The sequence below is a fragment of the Perognathus longimembris genome, chromosome 19 (assembly GCF_023159225.1).
Source record: "Perognathus longimembris pacificus isolate PPM17 chromosome 19, ASM2315922v1, whole genome shotgun sequence".
Lineage (NCBI taxonomy): Eukaryota > Metazoa > Chordata > Mammalia > Rodentia > Heteromyidae > Perognathus > Perognathus longimembris.
The window spans coordinates 16642712-16654253 of NC_063179.1; the positions used below are offsets into that span (position 1 = coordinate 16642712).

An 11542-nucleotide genomic window follows, 5' to 3' on the forward strand; every position below is an offset into this window, starting at 1 on the left:
CTTTAGAAGATCATTTTGCTCTTTCAGCTTTCTGAACTTTCCATTCAAATTCTCCCCACCCTCTTCTGTTGTTTTTTGTTTTTTATTTTTTCCCAAAACTTGAAGCTAGAGGATTACACGCTATATAAACATGTTCTTTGTGACTTTTTAGACTTTTGTTTTAAGAAATGTCCTAATAAAATTTTTAAATTGAATGTCATTACCCTTTTTATTTACTATCTTCATAATCCATTCGTTGATATAAAAATGTTTCCTACAGATAACAAAAAGTAAAAATGTTCAGTGTTCAAGCCCTTTGATTGAATAAAATATGAAGGAATGTAACACCCTACCTGAGAAGACAAATTTGGTACAGAGGAAACCCCGCACCCCACTAACAGCACAGAATCCCCGCTCACACACACCGCTCTACCCTTGCTTTCTTGCTAAACCTTTGGTTATTTCACCACTTTATTCCTTAGTTATTTATTTAAACAATGATGTAGCTAGGAACCTTCACACTCCTTAAAAAGAAAAAAGCATCATAACTTCCTAGGTCATACTTCATTGTTTTCCACGCCTTTTTTTATCGACCTGGTAAATAGCCTCTGAATATGGAGTGAGAATGGAAAACCATGCTGGCAATTTCGAGTTTTCTCAACAGCAAACTGCAAAGTGTGAAAATAAAATTCTTCATTAATTAACCAGTAGTATCTAAAAACCACCATGTCATATTTATAATTTAGCTCAGAAACTTAGAGTCCTACCATACAAAAAGTACACAAAATCCTTCTTTACTCTATTTTTATACAACAGTGCAGGAGAAATGTAACTCTAAGGTTCTCATAATTCTATGTGAGTGCTTTTATTTGCCTCTAGCAACTATTTGAAAACAAAATGTGCCATCTTGTTTTACTTGACATACAAAATTTTCAATGTTATATTGGTAATATTTTTAGTGTTGGACTTATATTTTCCTAGAAAGTTAAAAATCTAGAAGCTAATACTACATGCTTTACGTGTTTTAACTAAAGAGGTCAGGCATCAAATGAAAGAAGTCTAAACATGTTTTGTTTAATTAGTTGCTTGAATTCATTAAGTTTTTTTTGGAATGAAATGCTACAATGAATTAAAACCAGAAAAAAAACCCACCTGTTTTCTTTTCATAAGATTTTTATTGGCATTAAAAGACCAAAATTTAAGTATACATTATTACTGTGAATAGATTGTATTAAACAATACATCTATTTTTCTATGCTTAAGAACATATCTCAAACCACTCTTTTCTACCATCATTACTCAAAAATTTAAGCTCATGGAATTTGAATACCTGCTAACTTTACTCAAATATTAAATTCGAGCTGTTTTCTATGGCTAGGCAAAAGTTATACACACATAATTAAAATTTTAGATAGTATGTATTACAAAGAGTACAAATAAAACAATTATTCTTCTCAAAGACTCTCTAACTCAGGCATCCATGGCTTAAACCTATGATACTACCTGTTTAGTATGCTGAGACCTGAGGATCTCAGGTTCCAAACCAGTGCAGACAAAGCCAAAAAGATTCTTTTCTCCAATTAACCAGCAGAAAGCCAGAAGTAGAGTCATGGCTCAAATGGTGGAATGCCAGCAATTGACAAAAAAAGTTAATAAATGCTTGATTTTCTACATGTGAGAATGTTATTGTATTATGGAACTTTCATTTTATTGCAATTATTTTTGTCACTTACAAACTGCGTGTTCTTTACAAAGCAGATATTTCCTCCCATACAATGTGTGTGCTTTGAACAATCAGTGTGCAAGGTAAAGTTGATGATTCGCTGTCCCTTATGACTTATGTATTCCTCGCAGTCTTTAGTTAATCACTCTTTCTTTCAGAGTGCAATAGCTTCATCATATATTCTGTAACTACCTCCAAATTTGTCTCCTTTGGTTTACACAACTGGTTATGTGACACCTAATAAAGGTTCAGTGCATGTATTTTTAAAATAATATTTAATGAATTATTCCCTATCCAAACTTAAAATGTTTGAGCTTCTGATGTGACTGCTAAAATGTGGGGGGGGGGGGGGGTTGTATCTATTGTTGAAAATTCTTCTCTTAACTATTTTCTTTGCTATGTGGAACCCCTTTAGTTTGTCAAAATCTCATTTGTGCATTTTTACTTTCGTTCCTGTGCTTTTGAAGTTTTACTAAAAAAAAATCCTTGTCCAATTTAACATTATAAAATGTTTCTTCTATGTTTTCACCAAATAGTTTCACAGCTTCAAAGCTTAAAATTAAGACACTGTGATCAACAGAGTCGATAGACACCACAAAAATGGGGGAAAATATTTGCAAACTATATATCTAGGAGAAAGATGATATTCAGTGTGTATAAAAAAACTCAGTAGCAAAAATAGTAGTAATAATCCTCCAATCAACATAGCAAAAGCTTGGGAGCAAGGATAACGGCTCATGCTCATCATCTAGCTGCTCACGAGGATGAGGCCAGGAATTCGTGTTTGCAGACAAGCCAATGCAAAGAAATTTACAAGAAATATTTCAGTAGGAAAAAGAAAATGGGTGTAATAGAATGCATGTATGATCCCAGCCATAATGGAAAATGTAAATCGGAAAAAATTTCAAATCCCAGAAAACATTTGAGAGCATATCTCAAAAATAGTCAATGCCCAAAGCTCTGGAGGTATGGTTGCAGGCGTGTAGCACCTAGCAAGGGCAGAGACTTCAGTTCAAAACCAAAGAGGACCTAAAAACAGCTCAAAAGCACACAAAAATACCATTAGCAATTACTGGAGAAATGCAAATCAAAACCATAATGGCACAGCACCACAATCCCAAATGAATGGCTACTATTAGAGAGACTAAAACAAAAAATGCCTGCAAGGACATGGGGAAGAGATGCACTCTTGAGAAAAAAAAAAGGTAAATTACTAGTGCAGCTATTTTGGAAATCAGAATTGAGGTTTCTCAAAATATTAAAAACAGAGTATGTGACTTAGCTATCCCACTTCTGGGTATGTATCCAAAGGAGAAGAAATCACTAAGACAAAGGTACATGTGAATCTGAGATTCGTTGAGCATCAATAATAGTAACCAGGACACAAAAGCCTCACAATTTCCTATCATCTGGTGCTTGGCTAAAGGAAATGTGGCACATGTGTACATTGAAATATTCTTATTCCCTCATTATGAAGAATGGAATCTTGTCACTAGCGAGAAACTGGGGAGAACTGTTTAAGTGAAATTAATCAAGAGCAGAAAGACAAATGCATGATCTCACTCATAGGTAAAACCAAACATGTTGATTTCAAGGAAATTGAGGCAGAAGGGGGATGGGCTGATGCTGAGGGTAGTAACAGCCAGTCCAGATAGAGAAAAGGGAAGACAGTAGGTAGGAAACCACAGTTTAATGGGAACAAGAAATTCTAGCATGTGATTGTATGGTTGGGTGATTATTAGGTGTTATGCATTTCTTAAAGGTAGAATAAAGAACTTTCAAAAGTTTTACCATTATGGAATGGTACATAAGGTGAAATATTGAACATGATTTTAATCATTACACAATGCATAACTGTAATGAAAAATGTATGCTTGTATAATTTTCTGTGGAATTGTTATGTTTTTATGAACCACCAAAGAATAAAATTGGTTCCTAAAGAAATAAAACGGCCCACCACTGTCTCATACTTTAAAGTTCTTGAACTTACAGTGGTGCCTATGCTGAATAAAGCCACCAGAATAATTATCATGGAGCAATGAGATAGTGGTGAGCCATGTTATTTGTTGGCTGAATTTCAATACTAAAATTCATCAACTCTCCTCAGTATTTAGAGCATAAATTAATTAACTTAGTCAAAAACATTTATTTGTTTTTTTTCTGGGTGCCAAACTATTGTTCAAGCTTCATGGACTAGGTAGGATTCGAGAATTTGCTCATAATTCACATTTATCACAAGTCTCCAAACTGACCTTACAGGGTCTTACAGAACTGCTATTTTTCTTTTCTTGACCCTTTTTCACCTATCCTGTGCTTTCCAACCTTCATAATTTTGCACATTAAGATTGCTCTTCTTTATTATGCAATCTTATTTAGAGGTATGATCAATTGTGTCTTGTTTTATAAAAATTTCACCACCATCTCAGATGTGACTAATTTCTTTTCTATACAATTGTTTTTAATTACAGTAAAATTAGTTAATTGTACTGCATTAGCTTTTGCTATGGATGCTAAAATTATATAAAGAAAAGAATAAAGGTTTGAGAATGGGTCATATTTGAGTTCAAGTTTGTAGTAAGATATATATTAGCCATGTGATCTTAGTTAAACTTGTCTCTAAGTACATTTCCTACTCCTTAGAACATATTGATGATAACTACTTTTTAGGAGGTCAGAACATAGTGAGCTAGCATTGGAACTTATTGACATTGATTTTCCTAGACTAAATGTTTCATGCTTATGATTATCATGTAGCTTCCAAGCTCTTTAGAGCAAAACATATACTATTATAAAGATTAAAATCATAGAAATAATTTCTGTAAAAATGGTTTACCTAGTCAAATTCCCTATTAACATGCTAGGATGAAACTGAAAAAGACACTAGACTATGATTGAAACATAATACCCTATCATTGAATAACATAACATTTTATGTGCTTATGTATGTGTATATTTTGTATATGTGATTAATTTTACATATATAAGCTTACATAAAGATTCTATATATTAGTGCAGGCATATAAACATATACACCGTGTGTATTTGTATAAACATATGTGTAGATATGTATATATTCATTTATTTACCCATATGCACTCACATAAACAATGGTCAAACCTAGAAAAACTGATTACCTAGAGTTTAAATGTTTCTATAAAATTGGATTGTTTTGGGAATGCACTTTTTCCACAAATAAAGCTATCATAATTACAAGAAATTCCAACACCTCATTTTAAAGAAGGTTAAAATGTATATCTTGAGATAACCATGTCAAATTATCTTAAAGGAATTTCAATAAGCCAGGTGAAATATCTTGTAATGACTACTTAGGGAGGAATTTAAACTCAATTCTCCATCTCATTATTGATGAGCTTGATGAAATGAATGACGCCTGTGTTTTGTTCCCTACATTAAAATCCATGTCTACTGTCCTTCATCTGTTCTTCCCAGTTGGAAGGCATGGCTAATCTCTCACGGGAATGTTCTGCTATTTATTATTGATTTTAGAGCTCAAAAACATAACTGGGCAGTGGATGCTCCATTACAGATTAGGAAATAACCAACTGGAAGGAGAAACCGGCTGGACACTTATGATAAATTGCTATTTTCTGTCTACATTTTAGACCTAGTTATAGGTAGTTTACAAAATTAAGCTCCATATGGGCCAAAAGCTACCAAGGGGACCACAACACAACCTGTGTGTGGTTACAGATGCTTCTCTCGTTCTTTGGGGATACATTGTAGGGGAAACATGTCATAATCAGGGATTTAGGAATAATGAAAGATTTGGCTTTCATCTGTTTTTTATGGATTTACTAGAGCTGAGATAAAGAAAACAAACATACACAAATGGTAACTGTGATCGCATTAAGGGAGACTGAGCAAATGCTTCCTGAATGAGATTACACACATCCACATATGCACACACACACACACACACACACACACACACTTCATACCACCAGCAGCACTGTAATTCCCCGTGCAGAAACAGTTTCGATAATTTTCAGTAATATAGTAATAAATTACCAGTGTAGTCAGACAGAATCTTGATGAATGACAGAATTGTTTTTCTTGACTTCCTATGATTTTATTAGTCACCTCAGGGTGCTATAACAGAATGTCATCTGGGTGGTATAAACAACAAACATTTGTTTTGCACAGCTCTGGAGGGTAGAAAGTCCAAGGTCCGCATGCTAGCAGTGCAAGATTTTGGTTATTGTATTCTTCCTGGTTTTCAGTCAGACATTTTTGCTTCTCATCACATCTTTACACAAGCTCACATTCTCAGGAGAGAGAGAGAGAGAGAGAGAGGCAAATGTGCCTCCAGAGAGAGAGAGAGAGAGAGAGAGAGAGAGAGAGAGAGAGAGAGGCAAATGTGCCTCCCCTTACAAAGGTGAGGATGAACATATATATCATTCACTAGGACTCCAGACGTCTTATAAGTTGCAAACATCAAACTCTTTAAAATGCAACTGATTACCTTGTCATTCCAGATTCCCCATGTATATAGAATTGTATCATCAAATTGCAAATTTACAAACAATAACAAAAATAAAAGTCAAATTGTTCACATCACTTCTATTGATGCCAAGGTCAATTTTTATTTTAGTTTATCAAGCAAAGATAATGACTCTACTAAATTATCTGGACAAATACAAAAATTATATCCTAAGCAGGAAAGTCTGTGAGACCCTTATCTCCATTAAACTACCAAAAAAGCTGGAAGTGAAGCTATGGCTTAAGAGGTAGAGTGATATCCTTGAGCAAAAAGAAGTTCAGGGATAATGCCCAAGTTTGGGCTGGCACCAAAAGAAAAAAATAACAGAAAGGAAAAAAGAAGAAGAAGAAAACATCAACTCTACCTGTTCTTCAAGTTTCATTACCACTTGTTTAGAAAATAACTGGCTAGTTATGTCAAGGACAGATCCTAGAATTAAGTTTTCTAAATTCTAATGTATTTGGTATTCTAGATATCAGTTAAAGGGTTCAAAATATGATCAAATATGTTAAATAAGTAGGAAATGATGATTTAGTAGTACATGTTAATTAATATCACCTTTATACCCAAGGGATAATAAAAATAAGCTTGTAACATCTTTCTCAATTGATCTTTATTCCCTAATATCTTACCAAAGGCCCAATTCTTTAGGAAATTATTTCCTTGACAATGGTCTTCTAAGTCAAACATGGCTCTAAACTCTATCTTTTATGGTAAGCATATCCTTAAAAATGTGATGGAGAATGTGCCATAATTACATCATGATACACTCATCTTTTACAGATTATTTATTAACTTGAATTGATGGGTATATGATTGGCTTTGGACATACCCAAAAATGAGAAAAATTCGGAAACTGCTGCTGATATTGGATGTCTCCAAAGAAAGAAGCATTTGCCTAGGTCCTGCAATTGCTCTTGGGTTTAATTTGACAAATGGACCCTTTGTAGTACCTAATCTTCCTTTCAATTTCATAACTTCCTTCATTAATCAACATGAAAGATTCAGATGAAGATACTACCACCTGACCTCAATAAAGCACAAGGCAGTTCCCTCGAAGTGACTGCTAGTGCTGCTTTATATGTAATCATTCACCCTCAGAGTATTTTGAGGTTTGGAAAAAAAACAAATAGTATCCCTGAAATTAGACATGCAGATATTTGAACACCAAATCTGAAGTATCACATGTAGTCATTTCACCCATAATTAAAAAGAAACACAATAATAGAACTGAAATCTCAGGACATACGAGATCTAGAACCTAGAGCTTCTCACCCATTAAAAGACAGTTAACCAGCTGCCCATATCACCTTCTGTAAAAGAGAATGGCTTATTAAATGTTGAATTTCTTCACTATACATCTTAAGAACATCCCCAAGGATTGGGAAAATACATCCATCCTTATCCATAATTTCATATTTATAACTAGTTATCTAAACTGTCATTTTAGAAGGGAGAACCAATTCTAAGTAATCTCTCATTTATTTACCTATTGCCAGCTTAAGAAAATAATGAATATCAACCCACATATCATCTGGAAATCAGCAAAATTTGGATATTGTGTTTAAAGGAGATATATCATATTGAAAGACTAATCAAACAGTTTTAAAGTGGCTACAATGTTTTGAATTAAGCATATAAATAGAAAGAATACCTTAAATAGGAGATTCATACTTTTATCTCTCAAGTAAGATAAATTCTAAGTTAAAAGATTTTGTACATAAGAGTACTAATTTGACAAATGATCCAGAACAGATGTGGCTAATGGCAAAAGATAAAAAAGCAATGAATAAGCAAGTGAAAAATAATTTGACTTTTTTCTTATTATTGTTGTTCTTTAATCAGTCCACTTTTACAATAGATTAATTTTTTAAATTAACAAAACAATCCATAAACAAACAGAAAATTAAATGCATTTCATAATGTAGAAAATATAAAAGAATCACAGTCCTTTAATCCATAATATAAACACATACCAAGCAACAAAACTCGTCGTATATGTCATATACCCATATATAACCCACAATCACTTCACAAATACATCTTCCCAATACATGTTCAGAGACTCATATTTTCTATACCAAGGGACACACAGCAAAAAATGGATAACCCTGTTTGTAGTTTCAAATTCATTATTCAAATTCAAATTTCAGTTGATCTACTTTATTCATGTGTGCTGTAATTAGAGGAATGCAATACATATCCCTACATATGGGTATAGGTACAACCTGTGCCTTACCCACACAAAATCATATACATGCTATCAGAAGACCAAGGCATCACATACTAGTAGTTGGAAGAATGAATCAGGTGAAATAGATATTTTGAAATATCTTACAATCTAAAGTAGAGCTAACCAATCACAGCTGAATAAAATGGGACATAATCACATGCTAGCTCTGCATAGCAATTTGAAGATTTTTCCCTCCTGAACTATACTACCAATGTGACTCAGTCACCAATTCCCAGTGGGATGAGAATCAGCTCCAGTTTTCAAATGAGAGGATTTGAATAACCCAGCTTTAGTAGGACACCTTGTCAATCGTTTATACAGTCATGGCAGTTATTTAGCCTTTGTACCTAAGGTGATGATGCAGAGCAGCTTTGCTGTACAAATCCCAGAGGAGAACTCACTCTTCATGGGAGAGATCAAAGATGATCACTCTGGCCTACAATTTGACCAAATATCTAAGTCACATGATACAGAACATATTTAAATGTAACACATGGCACAAAATGGGTTTAGTCATTTCTTTTTATCTAAAAGAAGTCTAGGACACCCAGCCCCTTAGTTGAAAAAAAAATAAGACTAGAGCACTGGTAGTTTATACCATCCTAGCTACTTGAGGGAATGAAAACTGAGGATCAGGGTTTTAAGCCAACACATGCAGTTTATGAGCCTTTTATTTCCATTTAACTAGGAAAAAGCCAGAAATGAGAGTGTAGCTCAACGGAGTGAGTGCCAGAATTGAGTGAAAAGGCTAAGAGACAGAACTTATACCATGTTTAAGTCCCACTACTGGCACACACACACACACACACACACACACACACACACACACACACACACACACACACACCTAGAATATATTGTCTCTGAAGTCTCAAGAAATCCACTTTCCCCACCAAGATGAACTTCCTCACCAATTCATGATATATTACAAGTATTTGTTTTAGTGAGGAAATCTACACAAGGGTGACCAAGGTCAGCAGGAGCACAGATATCTAGGACCTACTCTTAAGGAATGGAAGTGAGATCTGCTTGACAGAAAGCACAAATAAGCTATGCACACCAGGTGTCTGCTACACAAATATAGTAAGGCAAGCAGAAGTGAGGCAATTGCTCAAGGACCAGGAGTCTATGGTTAATTATCTGATCAAAGGTAAATAATTTAAGGATACAAGTGAAGGAATTTGCTGACACAGTACTTTAAGAAATAACCTGATGACTAAATATTTTGAATTCAGTATTTTCATATTCTTTTCTTCATCAGTTACTTGCTATTGGTAACTTAATTCAGTCTCAGTGAATTCATTCCTTAAGAATTTGAAGTTGGATAGCTGGACACTTGCAATTCTAGCTACTCAGAAGGCTGACTCTGGCTTTTCACAGCCAGACCAGGCAGGGAAGTCCACTAGACTCTTTTTTTTTTTTTTTTTTTTTTTTTTTGCCAGTCCTGGGCCTTGGACTCAGGGCCTGAGCACTGTCCCTGGCTTCTTTTTGCTCAAGGCTAGCACTCTGTCCCTTGAGCCACAGCACCACTTCTGGCCATTTTCTGTATATGTGGTGCTGGGGAATTGAACCCAGGGCCTCATGTATGGACACTAGGCCATATCCCCAGCCCCCCACTAGACTCTTATTTCCAGTTAACCAACAGAAAACAGAAAACTAGAAGCACCACTGTGCCTCAAAGTGTTAGAGCTCTAGCCTTGAGCAAAAGAGCTCAGGGACAATGCCCAGGCCCTGAGTGCTCAAGCTAAATGACAAAAAAAAAAAAAAAAAAAAAAAGAAAAGAAAAAAATTGGAACTGGAAAGAAATGTCAATGTAGGAGTTTCTTCTTTAGTACAGTACAGTGAGATTATGAAAGTAAGCAGTCTGTCTTGTGTTTTTGTGATCTGTAAAACTATTAATTTAGTAAAATGCCAATTCTGATTGTGTGTAATGTTCACTGGCTTCTGCTCACTCACACTGATAGTTTAGAGTGAAGGAAAATCTCAATTTGAGGAGGTGATGGTACAATTTCACTATCCCGTAGAGCAAAATACTCCATCTGATTAGAAAACAAATACTGACAAAACACCATTTACAATTGTTCTAAGCTTTTTTTGTGTTCTACTTTACTTGTAAAATAGCATACTACAAAGTTTTTCATATTTTTTCACTCTATTAATAGAAGGACTTAATGTATAAAGAGATATCATGGCATCTTTACTGAGGAGAATTGAGCCAATTATTAATAGAAATGGTAGATAATTTTTAAATTTCTCTGAACCTCCTCTTAGCCCAAGAGCATTGCATTAGCAGAATTAGAAATTAGAATTACACTTTCCCAATTAAATAAATCCAAAGCACTACCTATAAAGTAACATTTTAAGGTCACTGTCAAGGAAAATAAAAACCAAGCTGTGCCTCCCTTTTTGCAAGAAAGACAATTTGAATAAGACTAATCATAAGATTGTAAGTTTGTGGTTCTAGAAATGGTATGAGAAAAATAAAATATGGATTTTGAATTTTAGAAAGCCGACAACATTAGTAAAAAAAATTATACAATTTACCTCTCCAAAAGATTTTGATCTCAAACACATTACCATGTAGTAAACAGAAGAGCTAAAAGGCTATACAGAAAGTAATTTTTATAAATTAGTTTATCTTACCAATAATGGTTACATACTCGCAGACAGGTGGAAACTATTGAACATTCTACCATTAAACATAGAGAAAATCTAACATATAGATAAACTACAGAGAATTCCCCACCATGAGAATATATAACTATGAAGCGTGAGAATGTGTAGGAGATGATGTGTCAAATATATTTTCCACCTTAACTCTTTGCCCCATGTGTGATTTACAAATATTTTCTCCTCTGCTCTAAGTTATGTCTTCATTCTGTCATTTCTGTTTTCTGCCTATTTATTTATTTTATTTTAGTGTGTTGTAATATGTTTTATTTTGTTAGCCCTCCATTTGAGATCATGTCCTAAACTCCTTTCCAAGATCAATATGCTGCGCCCTTCTCTTGTGTTTTATTCTAGTAGTTAATATATTCTTTCAGTTATATTTGTCTTAAAAGTATTCTGAGTTGCTTTTTATACTTAAAATTCAATAAAAACCTAA

General features: G+C 34.1%; 1 long non-coding RNA gene across 1 annotated transcript; it reads right to left on the reverse strand.

The window, feature by feature from the left end:
• Nucleotides 1-350: 350 nt before the first annotated feature.
• LOC125367679 lies at nt 351-6235 on the reverse strand. Its single transcript, XR_007214122.1, has 3 exons — nt 6186-6235; nt 5732-5829; nt 351-647 (listed from the first exon to the last, which is right to left on the reverse strand). It is a non-coding gene; the product is annotated as an uncharacterized LOC125367679 (long non-coding RNA).
• Between the last annotated feature and the right edge of the window lie 5307 nt (nt 6236-11542).